The sequence below is a fragment of the Muscardinus avellanarius genome (genome assembly GCF_963383645.1).
Source record: "Muscardinus avellanarius genome assembly, chromosome: 16".
NCBI classification, from domain to species: domain Eukaryota; kingdom Metazoa; phylum Chordata; class Mammalia; order Rodentia; family Gliridae; genus Muscardinus; species Muscardinus avellanarius.
In genome coordinates, this window is record NC_137802.1 from 60,746,409 (window position 1) to 60,758,735 (window position 12,327).

A 12,327-nucleotide genomic window follows, 5' to 3' on the forward strand; every position below is an offset into this window, starting at 1 on the left:
AGACTCAGATGGACTTTGGAACCATTGCAAGGCTGTTTCATGTTTGGATATGACAAACCAGCCCACGTTTCCTTCTGGAAAATATAATCGAAGGAAAGGTGTTTGAAGAGAACAGGCCCAGGCACCCACGGCACCTCCTCCTCTCTGCACATCTGCGAGGACTCCTAGGAACAGGCAGAGTACACACCTGGATGCCCGAGTGGGCAGGAGGAAGCTGAACGTCTCTGCTCTAAGCAAAGCCGGCCGATGTCGGGAAGCGCTTTGCTGTCCCGATGTGGCCTCAGTTTTAATCCAGGGCTGCGGAGGTGACGGTCATGGAGTTCGCTGCGCTCGCTAGCAATGACACTCCTTAGGACGCCACGTGGCGGCTTTGATGAGCCTGGGAGTACCGCTATCATTTGTGCATCCATGATCTCAAAGAGCAAAGAGATCTCACCCATGGAAACAAACAAACCCGAGATAAAACTCCCACGTGAGCCTGGTCACAGGCTCCATGGCCTCGTTTTGGGAGCTGCCACTCTGAATTCTGAGGTCGCTCTGGTCCCCAGACCTTGTTAATACCACGTCACAGGAGGTGGGCCACAGTCTTTAGCAGTGAGGCCTGATGAACGTCGCTAGAGCTGAGTCACTGGTACCCAGACAAAGAAGCGGCGTTGGCCTGAGTCTTCTAAGGTAGCTACTGTCTAGGACAGCGAGGGCGCCTGGGCTTCATGAGAAGCAAGGTTCTGCTCCTCTCCTGGGTGAGCCTCAAGAATAAAACCCAGAGAGTGAAGATGAGGTAGAAGGTCTTGCATCCCCCATGACTATTCCGTGGTGTTCTTAAGGACAGTTTGTCCTGATGCTGGATCCCCAGGAGTAATGCTAGATGCAGGGTAGCCGCGGCATTGACTGGGCAGAAATGTCCAGAGCTGTGATTTCTGGGCTCTTTATAAAAAGTATAAGAACGGAGCTGGCTCATCTCTGACAGCAACGGGCTTCATTACACACATGAGTTGAACTTAGTTGCTACAAGGATCTGGGCATGCGAGGGACAGGTTGCTCAGACCTGGTCCACCAGGCTGTCAGCTGTCAAGGAAACCTAGGTGACAGATGAAGCCCCAAGGTGCCTGATGTGCAGATTGCCCAACAATCAGAGGAGGGTCCATGCGTCTTAAGAGGGCAAATCTTACAGGTGTCCAGCAAAGAAGCAGTCTTGAGTTTGCACAACAGATCAATTTAAGAGGCTTGAGACTTAAGCACTGGTCTGAGTAGGACAGGAAGAGCTTGGGATGGAGGGAAGTGGAGCAATGGGAGTAAGCAAGGGCCGAGATGCGTGGACGAACATGGGGGACGATGCAGGGCAATCAGAAACGAGGATGTTGTAGGGCAGGGCCCCGGGGAGGGGCAGGGAATGAGAAGCCTCGCCCCACAGAGATCAGGGTCCCCCTACCAGCCAGCTTGAGCACCTATCTTCTTGCTTTTGTTTCCTATCAAGAAAGATGATTTTAAACATCCTTTCCAGTTCCAGTGTCGTAATATTCTCCTAAACCAAGAGTCAGTACCCTTTTTCTGTCGAGGACCAAGGGGCACATATTTTTGGCTCTGTGAACCACACGGTCTCTCCTGCAATGACTCAACAACTCTGCCACCGTAGCACAAAAGTCACCACAGGCAATACGTGCATGAATCAATGTGACCGTGTCAATAAAGCTCTACTTAGGGATATGGAAATCTGAATGCCATCTAATTTTCATGTCTCTCAAATACTGTCCTTCTTTGATTTTTTTTCAATCATTTAAAAATATTGTAATCATTCGTAACTCACGGGCCACATAAAACCAGATAGCTGTGTATGGGTCATAGTTAGCTGGTCCTTGCTCTATCTGATATGGATACGGGGTGATGGAGTCTGTCCTTGACCCTTTCCCAACCACAGAAGACCCTAGATGTGCTAACTCTTTGGTCGATAGGTTTCATCTCAAACTTCGATGGGCACCTGGGAATCCTGTTAAAGTGTAGACCGACTCAGGAAAGGCAGGATGAGGTCTAAGATTCTGCGTTTTTAAGAAGTACCCAGCTGCCACTGGTCCATGCTCCAACTAGACCTGGAAGTGCAAGGCCCCAGAGAACAGGCTGGTCACCACATCCTCTTTCAGGATACGCAGGGGGTTAGTATCTTGGGCATGGCCTCTCCAGGCACCTTCAATCCTAATTCTCTGTAGGATACATTCCTTGGAGAAAATAGCACACAGCATTGCATGCAGTATCATCGGTATCCTAGGCTTTTTTGTCTTAAGGACTTCAACTTCCTTTCAGGTGCCTGAGACAGAGCCGTAAACACCCCTATCAATGCACAGTCTTCCTGTTTACATTTGTACCACATTTGTACGCCTGTACACAAGAGAAAGCATCCCTAGCCCTAGAAAAACGCAACTTCTTACATCATTTCAGGAATTCTTCAGGACAGGACAACAGGAAGGTATGATCTTTTTTGTTGCTCTCCCAACAAAATTATTTCCGCAAGATAAATTAAACCCAGGCCATGTCGCCAACGCACTTTCCCCTTCCCTTCCAACCCCATCAGAAGCTCTGTGCCGCCAACTTCAGATGGTTTCTCTGCACCGTTAACCTCTGCTGACAATGATCTAATGAGTGTGTGAAAACGATTTGCACTACGAAATCTGTTTCAGTCTGAGACTTTGCTTCTCAGACAAAGCTGAAGTATGAGCATTAACATCTCTCTCAACTGATGTGTATTTTATAAATTTTCTTCTCCTTAACACTACACAATTCAGGAAATAATTAAATTACTGAGGGACACACGCACAAAAGTAGAATCTCTATTGGGGAACATAGATTTTCTGTTCTTTATCTACAAGGTCACCTGAAAGTGCTTAGGTTTCCATAGCAACCTTGGCAGGGCTGATCAAATCAACAAATAGGTACAATTTATCCGAGGGTCTCTGGTAAACTCCACCTCCCCCCAATCTGAAAAAGAACATTGCAAATTAGATAAAGTCTTAAAAGACAATAAAGGCTTTCAGAAAATCCAATCTCAACAATAGTAATGAAAAGAGACAGATGCTTGCTTGCTCTTTCTACGCAGAATCTGGTGGCAGAGTCTCATCTACATTAAGTACCTCAACTATAGTTGTGATCGGGTCGTATTAATTTGCTAATCAGTAAGAGGGCTAATCTCTCAATGTTTCCCCTGACTAAATAAACACAGATACCCATGTGATCTTAAGGTAGTCTGCAGTGTCTCCAGGGTGACATTGTATGTCATGTCCCCCACAGAGAGGCTCCTTCCTGAGCATCAATTTCATCTTGGCTTCTTTTGGTGCAGACCCCGCTCTGAAAGTTCCCAAAAATAAAAGCTGCGTATGTTTTTCGGCATGTGTTGGGGTGCTTGTGGGCCAGTGTTGGGGTGCCTCTTGTGAGTGGGAAGCCCCAAGAAAGTAGCTCATGAGTGTTTACTGATGGAGTCCAGAGAGCCTCCAGTCTCTCCCCACCTCTCAGCTTTCTGTTTGGGGTGAGAGCGAAGTGGGGCTCCTGGACAGCATCCTGCACGCTTGGGGGAACCGGCTACTTTCACACCCATCAGTTATCATTTCTCCCACGGGAGGAGCTGCAGGCTTGAGGCTCTCTTATCTCTAAGCTGCAAAACCTTGGGAGAGAGATGATGCGGGTCGATGTCTTTTTATCCTTTTCAATGAACCTTGTCTTAGAGTTTCTGTTCCGACAGTGCGCTGGAACTGCTCCCCTGGGGTAGCTGGACTCCCGCAAAGGTGTGAGCAGTTGTTAAAAGCCATGCTTCTGCAGACGGAGCGGGTAGAAAGGTTCTTTCCTACCTTCTTGCTGACAGATGGCTTTTTGATTCTGGCCAATGGCTATTTTACAGAATCTCTTTGAAATGTTTTTCAAATAAAATATTTCAGCCACGAAAGCTGAATGTCCCGTTTCTGAAATATCTGTTAAAGGTAATGCAGCCCATGGGCTCACAAGCTCTAAGGCGAGAATCTTACTTCAGCCCTAGAGGTAAAACCACTTTGTGACTTGATGAGTGTTCTATATCTTTACACCAGAAACCGCTGACCTTCAGGCGCAACGTCCCACCTAACCAAAACGTTTCAACAGATCTCACTGTGACTTCTGAAGCTATAATTAGAAATGTAGGATATTAAATTACTAGGTAGTCGAAAGTTATTCAACTATTTTACATCTCATCTCTAATGTAGTTACTTGGTCATGCAAAAAAATATATATATATGTGTGTGTGTGTGTGTGTGTGTGTGTGTGTGTATACTTATCTGGGACTAGTCATAGGTCTAGAATCACGAAAAAGAAACCCAGAAATCTGGAATGTTTGGAAACAGATGACTTATAAGCCTTGAGAACATATATTAGAAAGTCGTGGGTCTTCAAGTGAGTCCTCATCTCCTAACACCCTACTTCTCCTTAGGGAGGGATGTTCCAGATAGTCCCTATCCAATTGAAATGCCATGTGAATTACATACATAGTTTTAAATTTGTTACTAGCCAGGTGTGGTGGCGCATGCTTGTAATCCCGGTGCTTGGGAGGCGGAGACAGTAGGATTGTGCAGGTTCGAAGCCAGCCATGCTGGCTTAAGAGACCCTGTTTCCAAATTAAAAAAATATAAAATAGGTCTGGGAGCATAGCTTGGAGGTAGAAGGGCTTCCAGGAACCCCAGTACCACCAAAAAAAAAGCTACTAAATGTGTTCAAAGCATAAAAAGCAATAGGTAAACCTGATTTCAATACTATTATGATGTATGATACAAAGATATAACAAATATATATATAACAAATTTAATTTTTATTGACTGCCTTGAACTAAAATATGCAGAGTATTATTTCAATATACACTCAATACACAATAATTATTAAGGCAATATTTTACATTCTTTCCATGTTGAAATCTAGGGTATACTCTACACTTAAAAAATGCCTCAAATCAGACTGGTTACACTTAAAAATTTTTTTGTGTGTGGTGTTGGGGATTGAATCCAGGGTTGTTCCACCTCTGAGCTATATCCTCAGCCCATTTTTAATTGTTTTGCATTGAAACAGGGTCATGCTAAACGTTGCTGAAGCTGACCTCAAGCCTGCATCTTCCTGTCTCAGCCTCCCAAGCCCTGGGATCTTGAGTGGGTACCACCATTCCCACCTGGATACACTTTAAATGCACAAAAGGCAGCGGTGACCAGCAGCCACCCAAACGAACAAGGCCCCCAGAAAACCTTATAGGGATAAGGGGAAATGCAGCTACTTTACATTTTGGACCTTATGATTATGTGGTTACCTAGGTGATAGTAGACTGGAATCACAAGAGGTAGATGGGCTTGGTTCCTCTGTGCTGACCTCTCTGATGGGTAGAGGATTCCTGGCCTTCCTGGGCCATCTGAGGAGAGAGGCTGTTGCAAAGGATAATGGTGGTCTACGGCTGGGAAAGCCAGACTTATTAAGGGGAGCTGCCTTAAGGCTTGAGGTTCTGGGGTGGAACCCACATGCTCGTGGCTGAGGACAAGGTTAGGGCGGCAGCAGGGAGCCGAAGCCAGGTCCGGCAGATGGGTCTGGGCTTCCGATCAGGTGAACACGGGACTTCTGACAGCCATCCCGGCCTCCTGCGTGACATGTGTCAGGAGAGAGGGTGGTGGCGGAGGTGGCTGGGGAGGCCTGTTGCTGAAAACACCATGAGATGAGATGGAAATCAGAATTAGTCTTCAGGCTCCAGGAAGCTGCGGGCAGTGGAGCAACCAACCCACGGGTCTTTTCTCCAGAATGAGTCCTTGACATAAATTCCTAATGCCCCAAAGGGTTCTGAGGATGCTCTCGCCTCTCCGTCGTATTTCACTTACATATATAAATGTAGCATCAGAATTTATATTTTTTCATAAATATGTCAAACCCAGCTGGGCATGGTGGCACATGCCTATAATTCCAGTACTTGAGAAGGTTGAGACAGGAGGAGCTCAGGTTTGAGGCCAGCCTCAGCAACTTAGAGAAACTCTCAGTAACTTAGCACTGACTAGATGCCAGGTACTTGCCTAAGAAACGTATATAGCAAGTTGATTTAACCCTCCTATGCAGTAGGTCTTATTATTATTCTGTTTCATAAACAAGGAAATTATAGGTCAAAGCATGACAAACTTATCAAGGTCATCAGCCCGGAAGTGGTAGAGCAGGGGTGTGAGACTACGGTTAGCTACTTTAAACCGTATATTCTTTCTTGAAGGCCAGGCTGAAACATGGATTTGCCTATGGTCAGTAACCGTGAACCCCAGCAGTCTAGGGTCAGGACAGGGCTTGTAGCCTCTGTGTAATCCCCTCTCTCCAGCAAACCTGGCCTGTTAGGCTCAGCACAGAAACCTCCTGCTGCCTGATAGCCGTCCTGGGGTGTGAGCTATTACTCCAGCGACCATCACTGCCGTGGGCAGCCCACCTCCTGCGCCCCAGGAGGGCAGGGGGCAGGGGTTCCCCAAACTCCACTTCATGAGCAGCTGCCCCAGTTCATACTTAGTCATAACTTTCTCTCTTTACAGAACTTCAAAAGCATTTCCCTTTAGAGAGTTCACATAAGTTTCAAGTGACACTATAATTAAATAAATTTGTCTTGTTTTCCTGGGGCCTGATACTCCAAAGAGTTATTTATGATATATCATCTGTCAGCTTTTCCTAACGGGACACTGTTTTTCATTATATTCTGACAAGTGATCCATCCCATACCAGCTCTTCCCCAAGGGTGCCGTTTCTTAGCTGTCATTATCCTGCCACGGAGGAGTCTCTGTGTGCTATGGGAAGGAGCAGTGTGTTTGGCAAGGGTTATAGTTAAGGTGGGTGTGATGGTGCATGACTGTTACTCTGGTACTTGGGAGGCTGAGACAGGGGATCACAGATTCAAGGCCAGCCTCAGCAATTTAATGAGACCCTCTGCCACTTAGCTAGACCCTGTTTCAAAATTAAAAAAATAAAATAAAATAAAACAGGGCTGAGGGCATAATTTGAAGATAGAATGAATGTCCCTGGGTTCAATCCCCAGAACAACACACACACACACACACACACACACACACACACACACACACACACAGTCCAAAGAGAAAAAGGTTAAGGCATTTTTTGAGCTTTTTATTTTTCTAAGGATGTGAAATACATCGTGAACAATGAAAGCCTGAGCGACTGACCGGGCTGAATAAGACCGCATCTCCTGTGTTGTCTCATTTAAGGGAAGCAATTTCATTTCTTTTGGATTAGAATCTGTATTAACTGATAGCAACATCTGGAGGAGATAAGCAACCCCACAGGTAGGAAGGGAGTTCATTTAAAGTCCATTTGCTGCTAAAAAGCCATCAAGATACAAATGAGGAGTATTAGCCCGTGGTCCTGGGGCAAGGTGAGGGAATTTAGATTTTATTCTGTTAAATACTGAAGTGTGAAGCATGGGGAAGGGAGGTGGGACCCTCATTCCTGGCCCCCCACGAGGCTTACGTGCCCTCCGGCTTGATTTTCCCTCCAGAGCAGGACTGGGGAAGGTCTTGGCTGAGCACGCTGCTCTAAAGAAGAGGGCTGAGTCTCAGGAGAACAGGGGATGGGGGGTGGAAATAAAACTCTTGGGGAAAGTGGCTAGTTCTGAGGAAGGACTGGAAATGGCCCCGGAATTCCTCAGAGTGCACCTGTTTTTCTTCCCCTAGCCCCTCCTATTTTCTTAAATCTAGGGCAACTTTTAACCCTGCAGGTAGAGGTGGCCCCACTGGGCTCCAGTAAAGAATCAGCTGACTGATAAAGACAATACAGAAAGCTCAGGCTTCCCAGTGAGAATAGCAGTAGAGCTATAGATGGTCATGAGAACCCCTAGAGCTGCCCTAGGGGGGCGACGCGGTCAGAGGGTACCACTTACTCTCCCAACTGGAAAGTTGAATGAAGTACTGAACTCCCGGGGCAGAGCCCAGGATGTGAGGAGTTCTGCTATATTTTTGTAAAAGATCTAAAAGACCACATCACGTCAACAAAAGTACTCGACTTTCACATCAATGGAATCAGTATTAGCCTTTGCCACCATTATGTTTATACATAGTTCATTCTTGGTGTGGTTTCTACCAATCACCTGCCAAATGCGCTCACTTCTGAAATTTTAATTGGGCCCTTTAACCAAACCAGTGCATGGAGAAGGGGCTGTGCAAGTTGACTTTTCATTGTGAGACTGAATTGATTTCTCTGACCACAACCATAAACATGACGGCAGGACTAACATTTGTATAAGAAGTGTGCTTTCAGGACTTTTCTATTGACTATTTTAATTTTAAGACAATTCTATTAAAAGTCTGAGACAGAAGGATCTCAGGTTTGAGTCCAGTAACTTAGCAAGACCCTGTTTCAAAAAAAAAAAAAAAAAAAGAAGGGCTGGGAGTGTAGATCAGTGATAGATTGTCCCAGGGTTCAATCCCCAGAAACGCACCCTCACACGACACACACACACAGTAAAAAAACTCAATACAACACACACACACATACACACACAGAGTAAAAAACTCCCATTAGGTAAATACTATAGACTATTTTAATCTTTAGGATAATTCTATTAAGTAAATACCGCCATTCCCCCCATACAGTTAAGGGCACTGAGGCACAGACAAGTCGTCACATAGTTAATAATCCACAAACCCAGGCAGGACTCAGTTCCAGAGGCCATCGGCTGAACCTGAAGCCGGAAAACTGTGGTCCAGGATGAATCTGGTCTGGCACTTCTTTTCATAAATAAAGTTTTTTTTAAACATGCCATGTTCATCTGTCACACACATCTGTGGGTGCTTTTGAGGTCTAGGGGCAAAGCTGAGTGTTACACCAGACACGGTTTATTATTTGATACTTTTCAGAAAATCTTTGCAGAGCCCGAGCCTGCCTTTCCTCTGGACGGCTCCAAGAAATGGCGGAGAAACCCTCCCAATTCTGGCCACGAGCTTCAGCGTGGGGAGCACAGGCCCGGACATGTTAGAGGCCCACAGACCCACAGTACACAGACAGCACACTTGTGGTTCTATTTTGTGTTGTTTTGTGGTCAGAATTGCTCTGGCAAGACCCACGTTAGAGCATAAGGACTTTCCCAACCACCCTGGATTCTCCTCGGCCCGGAGGGCTCCACTGGTGGATCGCTCTGCTTGCCAGGATTCTAGCATTGAAAACTGAAAAATTATGCAGCTAATTATCAGATGAGTCCTCATGTGGTGGGTGGAGAAGAGGCACATTTGTTTTGATTTTTCTTTCATCAGACCGAATGACTTTTGATTTCTGGGGCGGGGTGTGAAGAGCGCGGTTGGCTAACTCTTTCTAGAAAACAGAACTTGACTGGAAAGGACTCCACAGAGGAGATGTCGTGCAAGGCGGCTGAGCGGACAGTTCCTGGAAGGACTAGCCACCGAGTGCACTTCATCCAGTTGTGATGCACCAGGGGCCCCGGGCTGAGTGGACCTGTGGCTGGAGAGGGGGAAGTGGGAAGGGACAGAGCAGGGAGCCTCCAGAAACTGAGAAGCGATCGTGCTGGCTCTGGGGGTGAAAAAGTCGGTAATAGGAGGCTAGAGGAAATTTCCCAAATGTTACCCTGATGCCAAAAGGTATCCTCTTTGGGAAGACTGGCTGCCCCAGAACTGCTCGATTGCAGACCCTGGCGGTCCTTTCTGCCCAGGAACATGGCTTCCCAACCCTGGGCAGTAGGAAAGGGTTACCGTTGGCTGGGCGTGATGGTGCATGCTCTAACCCCAGTACTTGGGAGCCTGAGACAGGAGGATGGCAGGTTTGAGATCAGCCTCATCAACTTAGTGATTCCCTCAGTAACTTAGCCAGACCCCAGTTTCAAAACAAACAAACAAAAAAATTTCAAAAGTTCTGGGGGTGTAGCTCGCAGATAGAGTGTTCCTTGGTTCAATCTCAGTATCATTAAAATAAAGAATTACAACTTTCTCCATGAAATTATAATTATGGGACTGGACGCCTGCCTAAAATCAGATCAGCGTAGTCCACTGTAAGCGCAGCCTGGTGGTTCGCCATGGGAATTCTCAGCATCCTCTGACACCAGCATCTTGGGGCTCCCTGCTTAAGCTGCCTGCAGTTGTGTTTGTAAAATGCGCTGAGTCAAAGAAACGAATACAATTTGAGTAAATCTAGGAGGTGCAAGTTGAAGGAGGCGTGAAGCAAAGGTTGGGGTGTGGTTCCTGATGCTGCACCACACGCAGACCTCAGGGTTGGGCGGCGTGGGGGCAGCCCCATGACCCTGGGGACCTCGCCTCTCCCCTCTGAGGCTGCCTCCCTCGGGAGCAAGACAGCCAGTGTGAGGCTCACAGCCTCTAACGGTCTCTGAGCAGAAAGGCTTTGCTTTGGGCCCCGAGCCCTCTGGCCTGTAGTTTTTATTTTTCTTTTTCAGCTCAGGACTCTGACCTTTGTAAATAACTGGACTCTCTGCCCAGAAAAACAGGAGGGTCACTCAGCAGGAAGCCATGGAAACAAAGCCCCCAAAGTGAGTGGGATTCCTCTCTTGGTGCAGCCACAAATCAGACACGATAGCGACTGTCCCCACTGAGCCCCCCCTCGGGGCTCCAGACCTGCGGCTGTGACCCAGCCATGTGCACCCATCGAGGGGGTGGGATTCTGGAAAGGTCTTGCTAGTGTCTTGGCTTTCTGCTCTGCCTGTGGCAGCTGAGTAAGACTGAAGCTCAGGGTCCTGGAACTCTCTAAAGGGTCTGTCAATCACAGGGGGCTGGGATACTGGGCCCCCGGGCCTCAAGGACCACTTTCTGCCTGGGATTCCAGGCCTGCGTCCTCGGCTGGGGGTGAGGAAAAGCAGAAAATGAAGCATGTTGAGTAAAAGAAAGAGAGAAAGGGTTAAGCCCAGCAAAACCGGACTTCAATCTTTGTATTTGAATTCTTCTAAATATTACAAAGCCTTTTTAGAAAGAACTCTATTCTCCTCTCCTTCCTTTCTTCCTCCCTTCTTTGCTTCTTTCCTTTCTTCTCTGGTACTGGGGATTGAACTCAGGGCATTCTCCCTCTGACCTATACCTCTAGCCTATTTTATTTTATTTTTATTTTTGATATTTTTTTTTTGCCCTGTATTTTATTCTTTATTTTGAAACAGAGTCTCACCAAGTTGCAAAAGGCCTCACTAAGTAGCTGAGGCTTGTCTTTGAGCCACGATCCTCCTGTCTCAATCTTCCAAATGCTGGGATTACAAGCATGCACCACCACGCCCGGCTTATTTTATTTTATTTTAATTTTTTTGGTGGTACTGGGGTTCCTGAAAGCCCTTCTATCTCTGGGCTACACTCCCAGACCTATTTTATTTTTGGAAACAGGGTCTCTTATGCCAGCGCAGCTGGCTTCGAACCTGCGCAATCCTCCTGTCTCCGCCTCCCAAGCGCGGGGATTACAAGCGTGAGCCACCACGCCCGGCCGGCTTATTTTATTTTGAAACAGGTTCTCACTAAATTGCGAAGGGCCTCGCTAAGTTGCTGAGTCTTGCAGCAACACTACGAGCCTCCTGTTTCAGCTTCCCAAGTACTGGAGTTAAAGGTGTGCACCACCATAGCCAGCTCTCTCCTATATTGTTTTAAGAGCAGAGACTGCAGTCTGGCCATCACTGTCCAACTCCTACCTGTGTTTACAGCAAAAGATATATGCTTGACCTACACAATGTTCTAATTTTGAATTAGCTGCTAACACTAAAAGAAATCAGAATATGTTACAGAAGACCTGGATGTGGCGATGCTCTTGAAGAAACAAAGACCTGGTAGCGTGAGGCCGGCATTTGTGCCCAGGGATGATCAACCAGCGCTGGGCTGCAGTAGCTGCTGCCTTGGGCGGCGCTCTGGTTCCCAGCTTGCCCCCCACCCCCCCTACTGTCCCCATCACTCCAAGGCCTGCGGATGTTTGGCATTTATATACTACCTGTGACTCAGGTCACTCAGGCCCCCACTGAGCACCAGCCTTATCTGCCTTTAAGTATTTGCCACCAAGATCCACTCTATCCAAACCCTGGTAATAATGAAATAATTTGAAAGATTTTATGCTTTATATCTTTTGGAACCCATCCTACCTAGATCTGACCTGTCTGTATCTTTGGGAACAAGAGAATAAGGAAAACAAGACCCTCAGCTCTCCATTAGTGTTAGAGTTTCAGTAACAATTTAGCGATGACACACACGTATGCATGTGTCTGCGGGTTTCTTTAGGGTTGGGAAATTCCAGGGAATCCTAATTAGACTGAAGAAGAGAAAAGATCCAGAAAGGAATTAAGCAGTGCCACAGACTGCAGAGGCTACTCTGTGAATCTCTCAGTTA

The 12,327-nt window shown here is 46.8% G+C and overlaps 1 protein-coding gene across 1 annotated transcript in view; it reads right to left on the reverse strand.

Annotated features, from left to right (window-relative positions):
- The window catches only part of PRKCA (protein kinase C alpha), a gene marked incomplete at both ends in the record, with an annotated part of 433,234 nt that overhangs the window by 71,230 nt on the left and 349,677 nt on the right, over positions 1-12,327 (reverse strand). The gene's annotated exons all lie outside the window — the stretch shown is intronic.